Below are 21,491 nucleotides of genomic sequence, written 5' to 3'. Positions count from 1 at the left end.
AATGATAAAAAGTGATAGTTACTAGACAATATGCTGCCAAGCAGGCATCCTACTAGCGGTTGGTCAGTATCTTGTTGTTATTACTAAATAGAAGCAAATATCTTACATTTATTAGTACTTGAAAAATTTTGAAAGTAGTATGTTTACTGTTGAACTTTTGGTAAATTCAACAAAATCAAAGAAGAAAAGAACTTTAAGTCCCAGAGATATTGTAGCATTTTGGTGTATTTTTCTGTACTGTTTTGGTATATTATGATGCGTGTGTGTGTGCATGTGTGTAATATATAAAATGTACTTGTTTCTTTTTTTTAATATTTAAATTTTTGAGAGAGACAGAGCATGAATGGGGGAGGGGCAGAGAGAGAGGGTGACACAGAATCTGAAGCAGGCTCCAGGCTCCAAGCTGTCAGCACAGAGCCCGATGCACAGCTCGAACCTACAAACTGTGTGATCATGACCTGAGCTGAAGTTGGCCACTCAACTCACTGAGCCTCCCAGGAAACCCTAAAATGTACTTGTTTCAAATGTATTCAATATTCAAAAAAATTCTTGAATGTTGGCGAGGTCATATTAGACTTTTTAGGAGGACACTTTAGTGAAGTGGAGATAAATTCACCCACGATTTACTGAATATTTACTGTGTGCTAGACCCCGAAGTTTCAGAGATAAAAATAACCTTAAGGGAACACATAAGGTGCCGTGTGTGTGTGTGTGTGTGTGTGTGTGTGTGTGTGTGAAATAGGCTAATAAATGCAAAATTATAATGCAGTCTGATAAATGCTTTGACAGTGATATGCCCCTGGAGCTTTGGAAATCAGAGAAGAAACTATTTACTGTTCTCACCAAGGGAGACTGTGCAAGTGACATCTTCATTACCTGGAGCGGGTCACTTAGGAGCAGAGTATGACAGCAAGTTGTGAAGATACCTGGGTGACCAGGTAAGGGGGGCTGGTGGGGAAGGGCAGCTTGGGCAAAGCCAGTGACATCGAAGGTTATTTCCGAATGCAGTCCTCTGGCCTGCGTTTCGTCTGGGATGAACAGCACAGTGAATATATTTTATTTTATGCCAGTAGAAACCACAAGTTATGGACCCATCAGTATAAGGGTTTTTTCTTAGACCTGTTCCACTGAGTCACTTAGAATTCCAGGCTCACGATTCTGGGATAGACTTACAGAGCCTTTGCTATATCCTGTGGGAAATATATTTTTTTACCCCTGGCAGAAAATCTGTTTAATCATTTGCACATAATAGACCATATGCTGGCGCAGGGGCTGGGAGGTGATGCGATAAAGGCGGAGAAAATCACTTGCTACCGGTTTGGGTGATTAATGTATCAGGCAGGGCTTTGCCCTGGGAAAGAACATAGATTCAAGTGTGCTCAGGTGGGGCCAAATCCTCCCCCTGCAAGTGCCTTGGCAGTTATTACAGAGGTTGTGTAGGGCAGACACACATCTTGCTTAATGAAACATTTAAAAGGTCAAAGTCCTTGCTCTAGTTTCCTCTAAAATCGAATAGGGAAAGAACGAGTTATCTTTATCTGGCCAGATCACTTAAAAAATCATGAAGCCATAAAAAAATCTCTTTGGTACATGGAAATTTCCCATGTTCGCAGACAGCAAAGCTCTTTCCCACGTTTGTTCATGCCCCGCATCCAGAAAGCATGCCATGAAAAGTGCATGTGAAGCCGAGCGATTAATGATCACGGGAGCTAACGCTGCAGAGCCACGCACCGTGTGCTTTTGCACATGTATCTTTTGGTTTTGCTTCAGTAACCCCGAGAGGCAGTTACACAGCCAAGCAGGCTTGCGGAGGCTAAGACCTCATCTGAGGACACAGCCAGTTAGGGGCAGAGGAGGGATTCAAACCCAGGTCTTTGTCTGCCAAGCTGTGTGGATTTGGTGTGTGATTGCTGGCACAGCAGAATGTTCAGAGAGAGGGAGAGACGAGTGTGTGCTGGCCTGTGTATCAGATGTATAGAACTTAGCCACTGAGGCAGAGGGAGAGGGAGATATGTCTCCTTGCCAAGCATGGACTAGGGCTATGGGTCCCACCCTCCCTGCCTCTTCAAGGACACCACTCTGACACTTGTGCGTATTCCCTTCCTGTGTTATCTCTTGTCCCTTTCTCCTGGATCACTCTATCCATCATCCAAAACACTGTCATCTTAAAGTGAGCCTTCTCTGATCCCCGTACCTTTTCTCCAGCCAATGCCCCATTTCTTTCTTTCCTTGGTGGCCAAGCCCAAGAGTTGTCTGTGCCCATTTCCTCAACTCTTGTTGAGCCTACTCTAGTGAGACTTTTCCTACTACTTCTCAGCAAGAGCATTCTTGCCAAGCTTACCAACAGCCTTTGTGTCACAAAAGCCAGTGGTGAGACCTAAGTCCTCCTTCTTATCCAGACTGTTAGCAGGATTTGACCCAGTCTCCCTTGTAAAAATATTTTTCCCCATTAAGTTGCTGGGACCCCACTCTCTCTCTATTCTGCTACCCCTGGACAATGTTCAGCCTCCTTTATTGACCCTCCTTATATCACTTAGGGGTTATGTATGGCTGTTAATAAGAGAGCTCATGAATCCAGTGGGTTAAATAGCTCATGTCTCTCTCTCTCTCTCTCTCTCTCTCTCATGTAACGTGAGTCCCACAGGAAGACAATCCGGGGTTGGTAAGTGGCTTCATGTCTCATCCATGTCCCAGCCCCTTGTTGGCTCCATCTTCTTTAGTCCTTGACTTCTCTTCTCCCGGCTTCTTCATGGAATTAAAATGGCTCTTGAAGCTCTGGTCATCGTGACCACTTCCAGGTGGAGAAGAGGGGACAGGGGAGGTACAAAAGCATGCAGTTTCAAGCTAAGTCAACCTTTTTTGCAAGGTGATTTTCATTCATAAGTCATACTTTGTACCTTTCTATGAGGGGATCTGGGACCTCTTTGTTTGTTTGTTTTAAGCTTTGGACATTGCTGCTTTCCCATAATACCAAGGTTCTTTCATAAGGAAAAAAAAGATAAGGTGATATTGGAAAGGAATCTAGAAATCTCTGCCACATTCATCATTACCATGACCTCTACAACTCAGTCTTCCAACTGCTTCTCTTCTCTATCTCTACCAACTTCCTACATGTTCTCATCTGCTAGATAGGCTGTCCTGACTCTACAAACATCTGTCCAGTTTTGATCTTTCCTCTGAACTGCAAATTGAATATTTGGTTATCAGCTTTATGTCTCCACCTGGATGTCTTTTAACTGTCTCAAATGTAACATATCCGAAACCAAACATGTGATTCTCACCTTTAGGCTGCTTTCCCTCACTTATTTCTCCACGTCAGGAAATGACAACTATCTTCTCTAAGTATTCAGACCAAGAAAGAATCCAGTCATTTTCTTTCTCTCATGGCTGGAATATAGAGTTAACTTTATTTAGGAAATGTATCCCGAATCCAACCACTGTTTGCCATTCCCACCCCCTAGCTCCACATTTCACTTGTTGTCACCCCCTCCCCCCGACTGTTGTCATATGGTGGCTGGTCTTCCTGTTTCCACCGTTAGCCACCTAGTTTATTCTGAACACCACAGCCATAGTGATGCTTCTAGAAAGTAAGGAGTTTATGCTTTTTCTCTGTTCACCTCCCCATTTCTTCTATCAGAGTGGGATCCAAGTCTTTTCCCTGAGCCTTCATTGTCATTATCTGGTATCTTCTCACTACCACCCCCCTCCCCCTCCTTCACTCAGCTCCATGCACTCTGGCCATCTTGCTCTTCCTTGAACACATAGGCCAACTTCGGGTTTAGGGTCTTAGAATCATGTCTTTCTTTCCCCAATGCATTGTTATCCCAAATAACATTATGCGGTTATTGTCACAATGTTATTTTGTAGAGAGGCCATCTTTGACCACTTTGTATGAAACTGTACCCTGCTCCCTCCATATGTTCTTATTTTTCTACTCTGCTTAATTTTTTTCATAGTACACTAGCCCCTGACACACTCTATGTATTCATTTATTAATGGGCCTTCCCTTCTCCCAATGTAAGCTTCATGAGAACAGCGATCATGTCTCTTCTGTTTCCTGCTGTATCTCTAGCTTCCAGAACAGTGCACGGATGAGGGCAGATACTTGGTAAATATTTACTGAACTAATGATTGAATGGCTGTTTTGGCAATGGCATTCTTGGAGCTGCAGCTGATGGCCAAACAGGGCACCAGGGCGAGTCTGCTTCAGTAGAGCTATTGAGTTGAGGTTTTGCTCTGCATTTACCTTGACTGATGGTTTGGTTCAAGTTATGCTTTGTGGGAAATTTATCCCCTCCCAGAGTTTCTTCTACCAACAGAGGGAAGACAATCATTTCTTCTTGGCGTGATTTCCAACTCAAATCTTCTCTGTCTTCAAGAACTCAACTGCAACCACGCAGCTGTTCTAAATCTTTTTTGGTGAAATCTAATGTTGTACTTGTCATTTGACCATCTTTGCCTCTACTTCATCCTGTTCTTATTTTACCAACTCCATTAGGGGAGATTGCTTTGCTTTGCTTTCCAGTTAGATCCTTAAGGCCGTGGCTTTGGAGTTCTGGTTATGAAATATTTTATTTACTCATGATGTGTGTGTTTGTGTGTGTCCTAAATTCACATACACGGAACAGCTCGAACAGGGAGGTTTGTAGTTTGATACCAAATACTTGGAATAAGAAAATCAGATGCAGTTAAAAATGTATGATTTACATTTCATCCTGGTTCTGGATCTGGGTTAAATGACTGTATCTAAAAAACTTGCCCTTGATGAGCCTTGTAATAAATGACCCATAAGAAACCTTTCAGTAATAAGATCCCTTAATACTTTTAAAAAAGCGCCCTTTATAGACAGCATAAAATGGATTGTCCTTACTTTGGTGAAATCTGTACAGAATTTAGAGTAAACTTTTAAAAATGTTTTTCATTTGTTTTTGAGAGAGAAAGAGAGAGAGAGAGAGAGAGAGAGAGAGAGAGAGAGAGAGAGAGAGACAGTGTGATCAGTGATCAGGGGAGGGTCAGAGAGAGAGGGAGACACAGAATCCGAAGCAGGCTCCAGGTTCTGAGCTGTCAGCACATCATGACCTGAGTCAAAGCCTGGATGCTTAACCAACTGAGCCACCCAGGAGCCCCAAAACTTTTGATTAAGTGAAAGTAAACCATGACATTTTGTTTCTTTTTCCCACCTTTAGGAGAAAATGAAATGGCCTCTCTGCTCCAACAAAAATGATTTTTGTTTTTTATTCATTTACCCAATTATCAAAAGTACCCATTTCCTGTTCATAGCAAAACTTGCACACACACAAAATGCGTGGATTGCAGAACTGGAGTTGGAAAAGACTGGACTCATTTTGGTTTAGATTCAGATGTGACGGAGAGCCAAAACAATAGCTTCAACAAGACAGAGATTTGTTTCTCCCTCATATATTATTTCCACGATAAGTGGCATGAACAGCTTTGGCATTCTCTGCTCCCAGGTACTGAGGTTCTTCCTCTTAACTGCCACACCAACACCAGAATATTGTGCTTGTCTGTGTGACTGAGCACCTCCTGCCTTCGTCTCTGCATTCCAGTTCTCAAGATGAAGTAAAGGGGTCAAGAAGGGCATGACCAGTCCCTTTAAGAACATGACTGGACATTGTATCTGTCACTTCTGCTCCATCCCATTATGCACTCATAAAGTTTCATCACATGGCCCTAACTAGCTGCAAGGGAACATGGGAAATATCACATTTATGCCATGTGCCTAGTTAAAAATTGCAGTTGAATACAATGAAAAAAAAAAGAGGGACATTTAGTAGTTTCTGCTATAAATAGCCACACTCAAATTTTATAGGTTCATGAACCAAGGCCACTGAAGGTAAAGTAGGTGGTCCCAGGCTTTCCAGCCCAGGGATGGAGGAACTAGGCAGACAGCCTAGGTCACAGTGGTATGACAGAAAGAGCATGGGTTTGGAGTCAGATAGACTTGAGTTATAATCTCATGTTTGTCTATTACTGACTGTGATTTTGGGGAAAATCTATTAACCGTTCTAAACTATGTTTTTCTTATTTGTAAAATTAGTCTCATTTCTCTAAGGATTTTCTGGGATGGTAAATGAGTTAAAGTATGAAGGCACTTTTTAGGGTACCCAGCACATCATAAGCACCGAGTAGAGTGAATGGTAGATTCTTCCTTACCCTGACTTCCTATGTATAATTTCATACTACATACTATAGGTATACTTAAACATACCCAGGTATTACCCTATGGAAAAACATCATGTTCAACCCACATCTTTTTGTGCCTTCTGCATCTCCTTACAAGCTGAGTTAATATCTAGTTACAATTTCAAGGTGCTTTGAGAGATGGGCACAAACAGAGGAAAGACATTTTTAGGGGAAAATTTCAATTATCTAGAAAACTGAAGCTAACTAGAATCTCCTGCACCCTAAGCATTCCAGTTAATTAACTGAATAGCAGTATTTCAATATTTAGCAGTATTTCAATAGCACATTATATCCTGCCGAGAGGCTTTGTACGAATGATTTTTGTCACTTTCACTTTTAATATATTTTCTGTGGTGTTTTCATCTCCAGATTCTAATTTCAACATCTGAGTTTTATTTTTTCTTTGAATGATTTTGGGGTTTACACGAATGGATGTCCAAAGGTTAGAAAACAGTAGGTCTGCTATTTAAAAAATCTGAGAGAGTGGAAGCATGTTCAGATCTAGTTCAGATTTTTTCCTTGAGTTATTTAAAAAAGTTCTCTCTGAACTTTTTTCAAAAGTGAAAATATGTAAAGAACACACATAGATTCACTTCAGAGAAATCCCTCCAGTCTGGGGAGAAATCACTCAAATCCAAACCATATGTGATATGTAAAGCAGCATTTTGAATATTCATATTGTGATGTGGAAATCAGATTCTTGGAACGGTAAGTCTCACAGAATGAATTAAAATGAAGACGGCAGTATGAATGTCACTTCCCTAATGCACCATTCTGCAGTTCTATTGAGCATCTTTTTTTCCTAAATCGGATCACTGGAGAACCATCATGCCTACAGACACGGCAAACATGCCCTCGCTCTAACTCTCAAGGCGCTTTGGAAGGAAAACAAATTTTTGCTCGATATCTTTCTGAATGAGTTCTAATTCTGGTAACGTGACACTATTCTTCTCGCCCATTCCTCTTGCCTAACTGGTTTTTGCAACATCAGCTTTTCACTTCATTCCTACTCATTTTTGAGTGCTGGTTGAAATCTGCCTCTGAAATGTACTGGATGCTTGTTTGCAGCTTGCAGATTCACACTTCTTTTTCAGCTCCTGTTTTTATGCCAAAAACCTCTTTCTCTACTTTCATTCATCTTGTTAGTATCCCTGTCAACAGATTTATCTCAGAATGATCTAAATTACCTTCACTTTCTTTTAGTAGAGGAAAGTTGGACAGTTTTACAGGAAGTACTTTACTTCACTTTTAGAATGTATTTCAGTCTCTATTTTGGCACACCTGCTCAGTCCACTTTAGCAATATTCATCTCCATTTGTGCTGTTAATGGATTTTCAATTGCAAATTATCCACAGAACATGTATCAGAATACTTTTTACAGCTGTAGGAATTGATTCGTACACCCAAGATATTCAATCAAACAAGCCGTTGGCTTGTATCAACAAGTTGTCTGATGTAGGGACTCTTTCCCCCTCTGAGAGCAGTTAGCTAACAGGGAGGCCCAGCAGACTGGTGTTTCATTGTGATTCCAGGACAGTCTCTGCGTAGATAGAGCTAGAGCATTCTTTCCCTACCTTCCAGGGTTATACTTGAATGAGAGAATTTGAAGCAGGAGAACGTAGGGATTTTAAGAGGTTGGTCTTAAGAGGAAAGCTTCATAAATATTTTAGTGCTCAGAAAATGAGAGAATGGATCCAGCAGACAGAATTAAGAGAATGTCAATGATCTTGTTATTATTATGTAGTTAAAGACTAAATGTCAGTTCCAAAGAGAAACTAAGAACAGCTTTCCTTTCTCTGAACCAGTGCTACTAAAACTGTGTCCATGGACTGCTGTGGGAACTCTTTATACAGTACAGAAATTGAAAGTACTGTATTTAGAAATGGTCACAGTGATCTGACGTTGTGACTTCTGTCTTTCTGCATAGATAAGAAGCAAGTTTTCTAAAAGCTTCTCTCCCACCTTCTCTCCCTCCCTCTATCTATCTATTCATCTAGTTTTTTAAAGTAGGCTTCACACCCAGTGTTGAGTCCGTCACAGGGCCCAAACTCACGACCTGAGTTGAGTTCAAGAGTCAGTTGCTCAACAGACTGAGCCATTCAGGCATCCCTTTGCCTGAATTTTCCATAGAGGTAGAAAGAAAAAAAAAAAAAGGAAAATGGGAGCCCATGGTCTAGCGTAGGGCAAAGTTTATAGGTGTCACAAAACCAGACAGTGCATGGCAAATCCTGTTGGTGGAGGGAGCTGGGTTTAGGCTCCCCTGACACCCCGAGTTGCTATAGGCTAGTCAGCTCCATTTGGTTAGAAAAGGAACAGTAATTCTGGCTTCAGGTTCCAGCGGATGTGACCACAAATACATGCAACAGCGCATGCATCTTGTCATTTCGGGCTGTCCTGATGAGTACCATGGAGAGAACTTCTTGGGGCATCTTGGAGGGGGCTTTACCTTCACAGGCACCCTGAATGTGGGCATGGATCTCACCAAGAACAGCAGGCAGGCATTTATATGAACGCATCAATCTTTTCGATCTTTATTGCTAAAAGCCCATCATTCTTCTTACAATTGAAATGTATCTGCAGCCTAATTCTACTGCAACACAATATTATGTTTATCTTCTTAGGCCTAAAGTTAATACCTAGAGGTTTCAGTTAAGTGAGGGTAGAGTCTCATCACCAGAGAGAAGGTCTTATACAAGTGACATTACTTGATAATGGCAGTTATTTCCATTGGTTTTCTCTTTCTCTCTAGAAACTTTTTAGGACCCTCCTCTTTGGAAAAGGCAGCAGGAAGCTACTTAATTTCTGTTCTAGGGATAATGTGTATATATATAAAGTTGGTAATTTTCCTCCTTATGTGTGGTCTTTCCTACAAATTCCATACTCTGAGATCCTACTTTGCTTCCAGAGATGTTCAGTAACGTGAGTATGTCAGATAGAAAATGTTTTATAACCTTCATTTAAACACCTTAGCTGACCATGGTTGAATAGGTGTTTCTCAAAATTTTATCTCAATGTTATATACCTTCATTTCACCCATGAGAACTGTGGCTTACACTGTAAATTGGCTCTTTTCAACCCATGATCTCCCTGATTGTCCCTTGGTACTTCTCAATAGGAGGCTGGAAGTAGAAATATCTATCTGTTTACCCAAAGCCTTTGCAGCTACAGATGGCTGTGGGGCCCAGTGATGGCCACAAACTTGACAGAATTCTGCTTTGGGCATTTCCGAAAAATCGTTTGTTTTTCTGAAGGAATGAGTTGGCTGGTCCGACCCTTTGCTCTTCTTCTGCTATGAGAAAGGACATGTTGGCAGGGGTTACAGGCTACATGTCATCTAACCTCCATGTGCAGAGAGAAGAAGAAACCCCTATATGTTGACATCATTGTGGCCCATGTTCCATTACTTGTGGATGATTGGCTTCCTGACATAGAAGTCTTATCCTCTGAATAACATGTCTATAAATTTCCACAGAGATTTTGTCAAGTTTCATTCTCAAGAATGCATTTGAATATGATAGAGCACATGGACCAGGCTCTGCTAGATCCTCGTGTATTTTATTTCAGCCAATCTAAAACATACAGAAGTGAAGTGCCTGAGTGGCTCTGTTGGTTAAGGGTTTGACTTCAGCTCAGGTCATGATCTCACAGTTCATGAGTTCAAGCCCCACGTTGGGCTCTGTATTGACAGCTCAGGGCATGGAGCCTGCTTTGGATTATCTGTCTTCCTCTCTCTCTGCCCCTCTCCTGCTCACGCTTTGTCTCTGAAAACTGAATAAACATTAAAAAAAAGGTATAGCAGTGAAACTCTATGGTTCAAGATAATTTCTTAGGATTCTTCAAAGGCTGTAATATAAAACTTCCTACTCTAGTAGTGCTATCCATTTTTACCTTCCTTAGTGTTTATTTCTAAGGTTCCTACCCCACCCTCACCAACATCTCTCATTCCTCCAATTTGAAAATCTGAGATTTAAGTTGAATTAAATCTGAATTCTTGTCATTATAGAAACATACACAGAAGTCATTTATACTTGAATATTATGTAAAAGATATTTGTGTATGGCAAGAATTGTTATACTTTTCAGAAATTCTTGTTCCCATATGGGGTGTAAGGAATCAGGGGAGGCATTTGAAATAAGCATAACATTGTTCTTTTTATGTTTAAGTATGTTTATATATTTAGAGAGAGAGAGAGAAAGAGGGAGAGCTTGCATGTGTGCACAGGGAAGGGACGGAGAGGGAGGGAGAGAACAGGTTCTGCACTGTCAGGGTGGAGCCCAGGGGAGGGCTTGAACTCATGACCTATGAGGTCACGACCTAAGCTGAAACAAAGAGTTGGAGGCATAACTGACTGAATCACTTAGCAGCCCAACACAGTTCTTGAAATGGCTCAAAGCAACAGAGTGGAACATAAAACAGAAGGTGACAAAGCCATTACCTGAGAACTTGGTTTAGTCAATGTAGTCAGGGTGGTTCATTGGCAACTCCTAGATCACCCTGTGCAGCAGACTTCTCCCCTCTGCTCCACAGTATTCTGTGTGTTTACCCAGTCTCTCACTTGCCACATGACTCTGCGACTTATTTGCTCATGTGTAGTCTTTCCCACTTTGCCATGAGCCCCTTGTGGGGCAGCAGCTCTGTGCCTGCATCTCAGTGCCAGTAGCAAGCCTGGGATCTCCAAAGAGATTTACAGACATGTGGAAAGAAAGAAGAAAAACATAAGAACCATTAAAAATGAAGAAATGGTTGTCTGGAGTAAATTTGGCACCAGAAAGTTAAGACTTGGGTCATATGAGTACATTTGTCTGCAAGAAACATATACTTCCTTCTCTTACATCTCCCTTTTTACCCCTGGAGAAGGTTGGATTCATCTTGATTTATTTTTTGACTCCAAACGAAGATGTGTAATATATGTAAGATATATGAAGATATGTAATGTAGAATAAAAGACTTAAAGCTCGTCACAAAGCTTGCCATGTTGGACAGCTTGCTATCTCCTTCTCTGTCTGTCTCCTCTCTCATTTCTCAGCCCCTTCTCCTTTCTGAGAGCCCTGAGCTCTTATACTGTCCCTTGCCTACAAGGCTGTCTAAGCTGGGATACCGTAATGACAACATTGCAAAGGCCATCCTATTTCTCATCTCTCTCCTCATCAAAATTCACCATATCTATCTTCTATGTCTTAGTTCTTAGTTATTTTCTGGGTTGAAGCCCTTATACCACTGTGACCTGGGGTGTTATGGATATCAATCTGCAAGTCTCCCTAGTTTTGCACTTGAACCATGCTTTTCAGGGCCTTAATGCAAGGGCAGGTGTGGTGGAAGGTGGCACACCACCCCATCCCCCTTCTGCACTGTGGAGCTCATTCCCCCAGCTTCTCGGCACTGACCACTGGTGCCTCTCTGCTGCTTTCCTTTCCAGAAGCTACAGCTTGCCCAAATTTGCACCCTACCCACACTCAGTGACTAGTGACCCAGAAGTATAAAGGCTGGCTTTCCTTGCCACATTTCGGGACAACTCTGAAAGGCTCTTCTAGTTGCAGAGCTCCCCGCAGGCTTGGCTGACATTTGTGTTGCCGATGCATCACGGTTCAACTTCTCTCTGCTCCCCAGGCTTCCTTTATTTCTGCAGGGGTTTTGCTGCTGAGCACGGTGTTGGATAATAATGCAAATCTTTGACCTAAGATAGGTGATGGCAGAAGTGATCCTAGGAGGCAGTCGCTTAAATGATATTTTGAAACTAGATCACTCACTGGCTGGCTGGCAAGTAGAACCCCATGGCAAGCATCAGGGAAACCACTGAACCTGGGGCGGAGTGTTAGTGCAAGGAAATACACCAGCTAGTATAATATCTCAGGTGTTTGGAAGGTACAGGGGAGGTGGTGAAGGTAAGGCATCAAGAATCAGATCAATGTTAAGTGCTACCAATATATTGGAGGAGGGAAACAAAAGCCTGAAGGTGACCAATCACCGATTTAGGGCAAAGTATGACAGCAATAAGTCCTCCTTGGTAGCATAAGGGACCTTGAGTGCCTTGTAGCTGGAAAGCAGACAAAGCTGAGGGCCAGACCTAAGGTCATGGGACTCCGGAGTAGGTTACATTCTAAAGGTCAGAAAGACTTCTGTGTCAAAGTCAGGACCCTGGTTTGGATGGAGTGGGACTCTGAGACTTGAGACAGTGATATCTGTGTCATTGCACTCAGGAAGCTTGAAACTGCCCTTCTCCTTGCATGTTCTGGCTTGCAGAGGTGATGCACTCCTTCCTTTGAAAGACAAGCATGCCCTTCTTTGCTTGAAGACAGTGTGGTGACCTCTATCTGCAAAACACCATGTGCTGCCTTCATGATGAAACTCCATTTCCCTAATGATTATTGTTAAATCACGATGTAACTTGGCCAGTGAGCTGCAGGGTCTGTCAAGGGGAAAAAAAAAGACACTGCAGGACCTAGCTATTTACATACTTGTGGAGCCCAGAGAGCAAGTATGGGGTTGGATCCTGAGGGTGCTGAATCAAGGGGTGATAAAACATGAAGTTGGATAAGGGAGAATTGATCAAAATGAGAGCTCTTGCCTGTGATACAAGTTTTATTTCTCCCACGATACAGAAGAGGACCCTGGGAGACTGCGCTAACAAGCTGGCATGATGACTCTTGGATGCTTAGACAAGGCGAGGGAAGTAGATGCGTTGGAACTGCTGTGGCAGACAATAGAAGAAAGATCACAGGGCCTGGAAAAAGGTGGCATGTTATGTGGATATGTTATGGAAGAAGGAAGCTGCCTGTGTGTTTTAGGAGGGGTGCGGGACACTTCATTTAGCAAAGCAATTAGGGCTGCCCCGATGAGAGGGGACCAGTGGCACCGAGATCAGACCGGGGCTGACGGTAGGAGGTGCTGTTACAAAACCAGGCTCCCTGATTGCAATGGGGATGATCAGATCCTGAAATAATAGAGGCTGGCTGGTGACACTTAATTAGCAGCAAAGTGGGCAGAATTGCAAGGTCAGGATGGCACAACCCACGGAGAGTTCTAGAGGTGGTTAATGGAACGGTGTTCCTAGAGGCAAGAGGTACAAGCTGAAAATGAACTAATGCTACATGTCAGCCCCATTCAAGGCTGTCTCTGAAAAACAGAGCAATGGGGAACTTTTTAGAAGCAAAGATTTGGGTGCTACACCAGATCACCCACCCTGTTTAGAAATAGAATTATCCCTGGGTAAGAACATACATAAACTCTTGGTGAATGTGTTGGCTGGTTGGTCAGGGATCTGCAATGAGAAAGACTGAAAGATCAGGAGCATGATGGCATGTGGATGAACCAATGGGAGTGAACATGTTAATGCCATCAGGGAGCATCGGCCATGGAAAAGCCACGAAACATCCAAAGAGAGAGAGGAAGTCTTGTCCAGTTTATGTCAGCCAGCCTCTGTCATTAGCCACTCTAATGCAGGTACAGTGGGCGCCATGATGGAGGGGAGTAGCTGTACATATGGCCAGCAGTAAGGACTTTCTCTTACCAAGGCTGACCTAACTATGCTCTTGCCAAGTGTTCAGCTTCCTGCAACAGAGCCCAGATCCTGAACCCCTGCTGTCACACTGTTTCTCAAGGATAGCAATCAGCCATTGGGGGGTGATTGATTATGTTGGAACCCTTTCATCACAGAAGGACAGTGATTTGTCTTGAGTGGGGTCAACATATATTCTGGATATGGTTTTTCTTTCCCTGCACCCAGTGTCTTGAGGAGAAATAGTACTCAAGGAATTAGAATTTATTGTTCATTCAGACTGGATTTACATAATATTATCCAAGAGACCCAGGTTACAGCAAAGGAGGTGAGCCAGTGGGCATGGGATCATGGAATTCTCTGATCACCTCACACTGCACAGAAGCTGCTGGCTTGGCAGGATGATGAAATGGACTTTGAATGGAGTAGCTGAGCATGAGTTTGGGTGATTCAGAATACTCTCTAAATTAAAAAAAACACTCTTAGATTATAGGGGTCTGAGAAACAAGGGGTAGAAGTAGGAATGGTGACCCATTTGGGGAGTTTGTGTTTCTTGTCTTTTTGCTCTAGTTCACAAGTCTGTTGGTATTGGTTCCCAGAGAGGGAATGCCTTTAAGCAGGGGATGCAGTCACTGTCCATTAAGTTTTAGTCTAAGGTGTCTACGTATCTTCTTTGGACTCTTCATGTTAAGAGGCCAGTAGGCAAGTCAAATAATCATTACCTGGCAGGGGTCATTGACCCTGATGGTCATGAGGAGGCAGGGCTGCTATTCCATAATGGGGACAGGGGAAGAGTTTGTCACCAGGTGATCAACTGTGGCATCTCTTGCTAATCTCTTGCCCAACTTGACATAAATGAATGCATGTGGAGCTTGAGAAGGGCCTAACGACTAGGGACTCAGAAGTTTCAGGGATGAGGGTCCCAGTCAGTCCACTATGCAAGCCACCCAGACCTATAAAGCGCTAACCAACAAAGGCAGAAATCTAGGATGAGTAGTAGAACACAGAGACAATGAGTTTCACTTGTGGGCTTGAGAGCAGGTGTAGCAGGAGGAAATAGGGCTCATCCCACAAACCCTCCTCCCAAAGTTTCCCCAGGAAATAGGACCAGCCCCAAATCCTGGAGGAACTATTCCCAAGTGGGGTGAATATAAGAAGCAGCAAGTAGATCCAAACGTAGTGATATAATGGAAGCCACACTGCCCAGTACCGCCCCCTCCTTCCCACCTTATAACAGACACATTCATTCCTCAGCTGCTGAGAATGTCCGCTGTTGAAGGCTGAATCTTTCTGGCATTGTCTTTCCCCTTTTGGAATTGCCTTAACCAAGTTCACGCCCCTTAACAAGGGCTGCTGCATTTAATATTGGTTGAAAGTGGGGTACAGATGTCTAGCCTCCTTACCTTAACTGCAGACAACTTAGAAGGGCTATAAAGCTCTAGATCTCCCTGTAGAATCTGCTGAGTCTTCTCTTGAAACTGTATCGTGGTTCAGCTCCTCCCTCTGCTGAACCCATCCCTCACTCCCTTACAGGTGCTGTTCCCAAACATATCCCTCCCACCCCCAACTTCCTATGTACAAACCATCACCTCAAAACCTGTTTTTAGGAGCCTTAGCTAAGACCGGGTGGTAAGGACATTTGGAGAACAACAAGGAATTTCCTTTAAATCTTATCATATAAGTGGGTAGTGGCTCCTTTTTGTCTCACACAGGGCTGTCTTTCCCTTAATGAAATGTTTTCCTTAGAATAAAGATGAAGTTCTGGGAGAGAAGATACCTCAGTAGCTATGACTGATTTAATTCCTCAGCAAATGGGCACAGTCTTGATAATCAGTATATTTACGTTGTGGTATCTAATAAAGTTGAGAAGCTCTAAGAATTAATGTTTATTTTAACAAAACCAATGGCTCATGGTTTGAGTCTAATTCATATTAATTTGAATTCATAGATTATATAAAAACTGGTGGAAAATCATGGTGAAATGGAAAGAACTTGACTTCGAATTAGAAACAACAGGATTTGAATTTCAACAGGCTATTTACAAGATGCGTGTTGTACAAATGATCTTTTCTGAGCTTTAGCTTTGTTCATCTCTAAAAATAAAATAATATTTACTTTTATGTGTGTGTATGTGCGTGTGTGCATGCACACGTGTGTGTGAGAATTAAAGAAGATAATGTCTGTAGAGTCCTTAGGTCTGTGGTCTTTAGATATGATCCAAAAACTCATGTTTGTCCAACAAACATTCAGCACAGATCTTCATTAACAACTATTTATTATGTGCCAGGTGCTGTGTCAGATGCTTGGGGTAAACATATGGGTAAGTACAGTCCCTACTTTGAAGGAACTGATCCTTCAGGGAAAGAGACATACATATAAAGAAGAAGAAACTGTATTAAGATTGTCTTAGTCCATTTAGGATGTTATAACAGAGTACCACAGATCAGGTAGCTTACAAACAAAAGAAACTTCTTTCTTACAGTTCTGGAGGTTGGGAAGTCCAAGAGGAAGGTGGTGGCAGATTTGGTGTCTGGGAAAAGTCTCCTTCCTGTTCATAGACAACAGTCTTCTCACCATGTCTTCATGTGTGAAGAGAGAAGGGAGCTCTCCGGGGTCTCTTTTATAAAGATATTAATCCCATTCATGAGGACCCCACATGCATAACTAATCACATCCCAAAGGCTTCACCTCCAGTACCATCACACTGGGGGGTAAGGTTCAAGGAGTGAGTTTTGGGGGGCCAAACATTCAGTCTATAGCAGTTTGTTCAGCTTGATGGATGGTAATGTGATAGATTTTCCAATGGCATTTTTGAAGTAGGCAGGGCTGGATTAAGGATATGGTACTTAGATGGGTTTCCAGGGAGTCATTTTGTGAGATATTAAAACATCTCTGAGTGTGCTGGAGAAGATTGCATTTCCTGGACCTCCTCCAGGGACCAGTGAACTCACATGCTTGGAACCAGAGCAGAATTGCTGGCGTCCATAGTGGTAAGAGTGAGCATTGCTGCCCTTGTCCTCCTCTGTGTGCCTGCTTCATGGTGGTCTCCAGCCCCTCCTCCAACTATGCTTCAGGTAAACATTTTCATTTGAGGGAGCAACTTTATAAGCCTACTGTGGGTGTCCACAAGTCTCAATCCATGCCATTCCATCCCCATTTTCAGTAAAGAAACCAAGGTTTAGGGTCAAGGTTACAGCAGGTTTGTAGGTGGTAGAACCATGCCAGGGATTTGGTGCTCTCAGATCCTAGCATATTTCCTCATGCCCTCCCTCAACAGTTAAGCACATGACTCTAAAACATGGGCAAAAAAAAAAATGAGACATATGACAGCGACATGAACTTTTAGCATTGATTTCTTTATTTAAACCATCTTTGTAGTGGCCATTTTTGTTGTCACAGTTGCCCTGACCAGTGAGATGGATACAGGGTGTTGGGGCTGTAGCTGTTTGTCTGATCATTTAACCTTCGGAAGCCGATTTTATTAAAGTGTTCCTGTTGCCAAAAATGAATTACAGAGCTTTCCTTTTTCTGTAGGAAATAAGAGTGCCCAGATGAGATTACATGGCTTCCTATGATATCTAAATAAGATTAGTTTGCCGAAGATCACATTAAAATCCCATTAAAGAGACGGTTCCGCTCCAGCCCCCCTTCTCCTCAGGCAAGTTCTGAGCCAGTTGACGAAAATTGTTCAGGGATGACACACAGACATCGAGCACCCTGTGGAGACATGGGAGCGGGGGCGGAAACCATTCCCCAACCGCATTCATCGAAGGAATAGGGTCTGTGTACATGGCCCATTACTTACAGATGACAGTTGTGACTCTAAGGAGGGAAGACTTCAGGGAGGAAATGTAATAAGATAAAAGGATCAGGGGACAGAGGCATTGAGGTCATCTTCAGAGACAGTCCAGGAAATCACTAATTCATTTTGTTTCTGTGACAAGGATAATAATATTAATGCTTAAGTATTTATAGACTTCTGTCAAGTCTGCTTCTGCAGCGGAGGGATCCTTTGCTCTCAGGAGGCTACTCAGCCCACATTTTTGTGGTGCTGACCGAAGCATCGGTTAACTTTGGTTGGTGCTGAGCAAGGTTAAGTAGATTTTCGTCATGAAGGGTTGCTGGCAATTTCTGCAATGCCCAGACAGGGCTAGCTGGTGGTTTTGAGTTTTAAGAGGGCAGAGGAGAAGGCTGGGTGAGGAAAGAAAGGGGAACTGAGGCAGGATATGGTGAGAGCTGGATGTTCTGAGGAGTGAGGCGAATGAGATCTGCATTGCAATCAACCTCATCATCTCTTCAAGGGGCTTCTTTGAAGTGCTTTCCAATGATTTATTTTGGGGTGTGTGTGGAATTGAGGTTTTTTGAATGGTCATCCTGTAGCCACGAAATGACCACATTTCATCTATTTGCTAATTTAATTGCCAACTTTCCTTCAGTGCTAGGTGTTTATTAGGGATACAGAGAAGATGGATATGGACCCTGCTGCTTACAGGGCTCACAGGTACCTTCTGGGGATGTGTAAACACACACAGTTTGGTTCAGTAGGTGTTTCTGGGGAAGCCAGCACAGGGGGCAGAGGGGATATTGGGAAGAGGTACGTTTACTGGACACGAAGAGAAAGCTTCACAGAGGAGTCCTGGGTCATGACAACTCTAAGGGGTCAATCTGCCTAAGGCTTTACTAGAGCTTAAGTTTGGGTGTATCCCATTGGCTGCAAAAGCACCACCTGCTGTTCTGGTTCCTTCTATCATCCTGTGGGGGCCTGAGGCTCAGACTTCCTATGATTTTCTCCAATGGTGGGAGATGGTGACTTTTATCCAAAAGTAAAAGTAATAAGGAACAGTCTTGAATATTTAGTGCCCCTAATAACCTTTGTTTTGAGGGTCTTCATGAGAATGGCATTATTAGGGCACACATTTCACTCCTCCGCATATGTCTTTATTAATACCATGTAGCTTTTGTTGTTACTAAGTGGGAAATGGAATCAGATTCAGTCATTTAGAATCCTTTGCCTATTCTTTTTATTTTGAAACAAATATAACCTGCATGTTAAAGATTTCATTGAAATACTCCTGGCGAATTCTTTTTTATAGCCACATGAACACAGTTTAGCATAACATAGAGTAACAATAGGCATAATGGGTTAATAAAAAGAATAGCTAGTTAGGGACACCTTGGTAGCTCAGTTCGTTGAGCATCCACTTTGGCCCAGGTCATGATCTCATGGTTTGTGGGTTTGAGCCTCACGTTGGGGTCTGTGATGACAGCATGGAGTCTGCTTCAGATTATCTGTCTCCCTTTCTCTCTGCCTCTACCTCACTTATGCTTTTTCTCTTCTCTCTCTCAAGTATAGATAAACATTAAAGAAAATTAGCTCTTTAAAAAATATATGTCTTACAGAAAAAAAAAGCTTTATCAAAATAAAAAGATCTATTAGTAAAACATCAATTTGCTAAAAGCATTTTTTTGGGGGGGAGCAAGGGAAGGCAGTAGTATCAGTTGGAGTGGGGATGAGTTTTCTTTTTTATATTTTTTATTTTATTTTATTTTTTTAAATTTTATTTTTTTATCTTTTTAATATAACACAATTTTTTAACATATGCAATTATTTTCCATCATTTACAATACAATAGTTACAATGACACTCCAAACAGAGAAGCAAAGTAAAAAATCAAAACACCAACTTCTATTTCATGTAATTAGACTTATACAGAAATTAGAAGGTTAAGTAACAACTAGTTAATCACCTAATTTCACAGCTATCTGAAGAGGCAATCGTTATATAGCAGCTTATCTATGATACATTCAAGATAAATGATACAATTTATTACTTGCCCATAAGCTACAACACAGCCTGCTTAATACCTTTCCTTAAATTCCATCTCTATACTACAGTATACTTGAGGTCCATGCAAAAAATAGCTACCTTTTATGTAGGAAATGGACGATTAAGTCTTTCGTGTTGTAAAAGCAACTTCATTTAAACATAACCACCCCCACCACCAAAAAAAGAAGAGGAAAAAAATAGTAAAGAAAATAATAAGGGGAAAACCCAAGACACACTTCCTATGGGAAAAAAAAAAACAGCATGCAATTTCTGTCCTTGATGGAATGTATTAAATAAGCAAACACCCCCAACAAGCAAAACAATACTACAATGTAAAAATATTTAAAAAAAAGAAAACGCTCTCACATGCATAAATGAAAGATTGCACACAGAGAACTCACATCTTTTCAAGCTTCAATAGTAAATATTCTCCTAAATACTGCATGGTTTGCCCAAGCTAAGATGAAACCACATCATGAATCAATAAGCATTTTGCATTTTCTTTCATTATCTACTTTTTTATATTTTTTAAAAGCATCCAAATTTGCTAAAAATAAACATGGCTTACTAATTTGGTAGTTAGAAAAAAAGTCTTAATGTGAATTTGGTACAGAGGTCAACTGGACAAGTCAATGTGTCAGCTCTAATAAGAATTCTAGCTCAAGTCACTCAAACTTTGGTATTGTTAATTTTTTCATAGACGACTTTTGAAAGATGAAATTAGGCCTTTAATCTTTGACATTTGTGTTCAATTAAGCAGCCATTACTGTAATTGCAGAAGCAGACTGACACTGTGCTTTCTCTAACGGCGGTAGTGATAGTGCATTTGATGGACACGGTGATGCTGTTGGTCATGATTTCAAGAGGCTGTGGATCCCTGCAGAGTTAAATGGGGTCAGCTCTGAATTCTATCTTACAGGTAAGGAAATAAAAATTTCAGAGCTTTATTCAAAGCCGCTCATTTCTCCAAGGTCATCCACCACAGATGGAAATGAACCAGAACCCAAGTCTTCAGATTTCTAGTTAAGTTTTCTCTCCACTACCCCATGCTATTATTGTTATATTACTGTTAATGTTTCTTTGCCTGCCAGGAACTACATTGATTAGTTTTCAGTTTGTTCGTTCCAACCTTTTTAGACTTTAATGTTTTTGCATGCTCATGCATGAACTTAGGTGGTTAATCCTGGAAAACGAGTTCCTTTCTTTTTTTTTTTTTCACCTGGGGGTAGCACCTGGTAGAAGCAGTTTTCTTTTTTAGCTTTGATTTTGATCACTTTCAATATAGACTGGGCATTTGTATTTATTTTTAAAATAGGCCTTATTAGGACACACATTTTGCTGCTCAGCATACTTCTTTATTAATACCACGTAGTTTCCTTTGCTGTTGTTACTACGATTGGAAATTCAATTCAGTAGAAACTGTGGATTGAACTTATAGTTTCAACTAATTGTACAATAGTATACACGTTATTTATGGGCATAACCCTGGTCCTTTTGTACCGTGGGCTGGGTGTGTCATTGGTGTGATGTTGGAAGTGAATGCCATTTAACTCTAAGTCACAAAAAAGGTCTGAACAGAAAGGATAAAAATAAACAAATTTATTCAGAGAACTTAAGATCGTCATATTTTGTTTTTGGACCAACTGCAAAGAGGGCTAATACAAAATTAATCCATTTTCTATGTTGTAACTCAATGAAATAGGTCCTTACGATTTGAGTGACAAAGAATAAGCAGTTGAGATTGCAATCTTCACGTAGCTCATCCTTATTAAAGCTTCTGACTTGGGAGAGGATGTATGCCAGGCATCTATTTTCCCGAGCATCTTGCAGTTGTCACGAGATTGATGAATTTTAGTCATCCTCAATTTTCTTTACTGTGTTTATCTTCATGCAGATTAACTTTGGTCAGATACCCTATCCTTCCCATGTTAAAATGGAAAAATAGTGATTCATTTCCTGCTATTT

Source organism: Suricata suricatta, chromosome 3, assembly GCF_006229205.1.
Source record: "Suricata suricatta isolate VVHF042 chromosome 3, meerkat_22Aug2017_6uvM2_HiC, whole genome shotgun sequence".
NCBI classification, from domain to species: domain Eukaryota; kingdom Metazoa; phylum Chordata; class Mammalia; order Carnivora; family Herpestidae; genus Suricata; species Suricata suricatta.
This window is presented reverse-complemented; position numbering follows the sequence as displayed.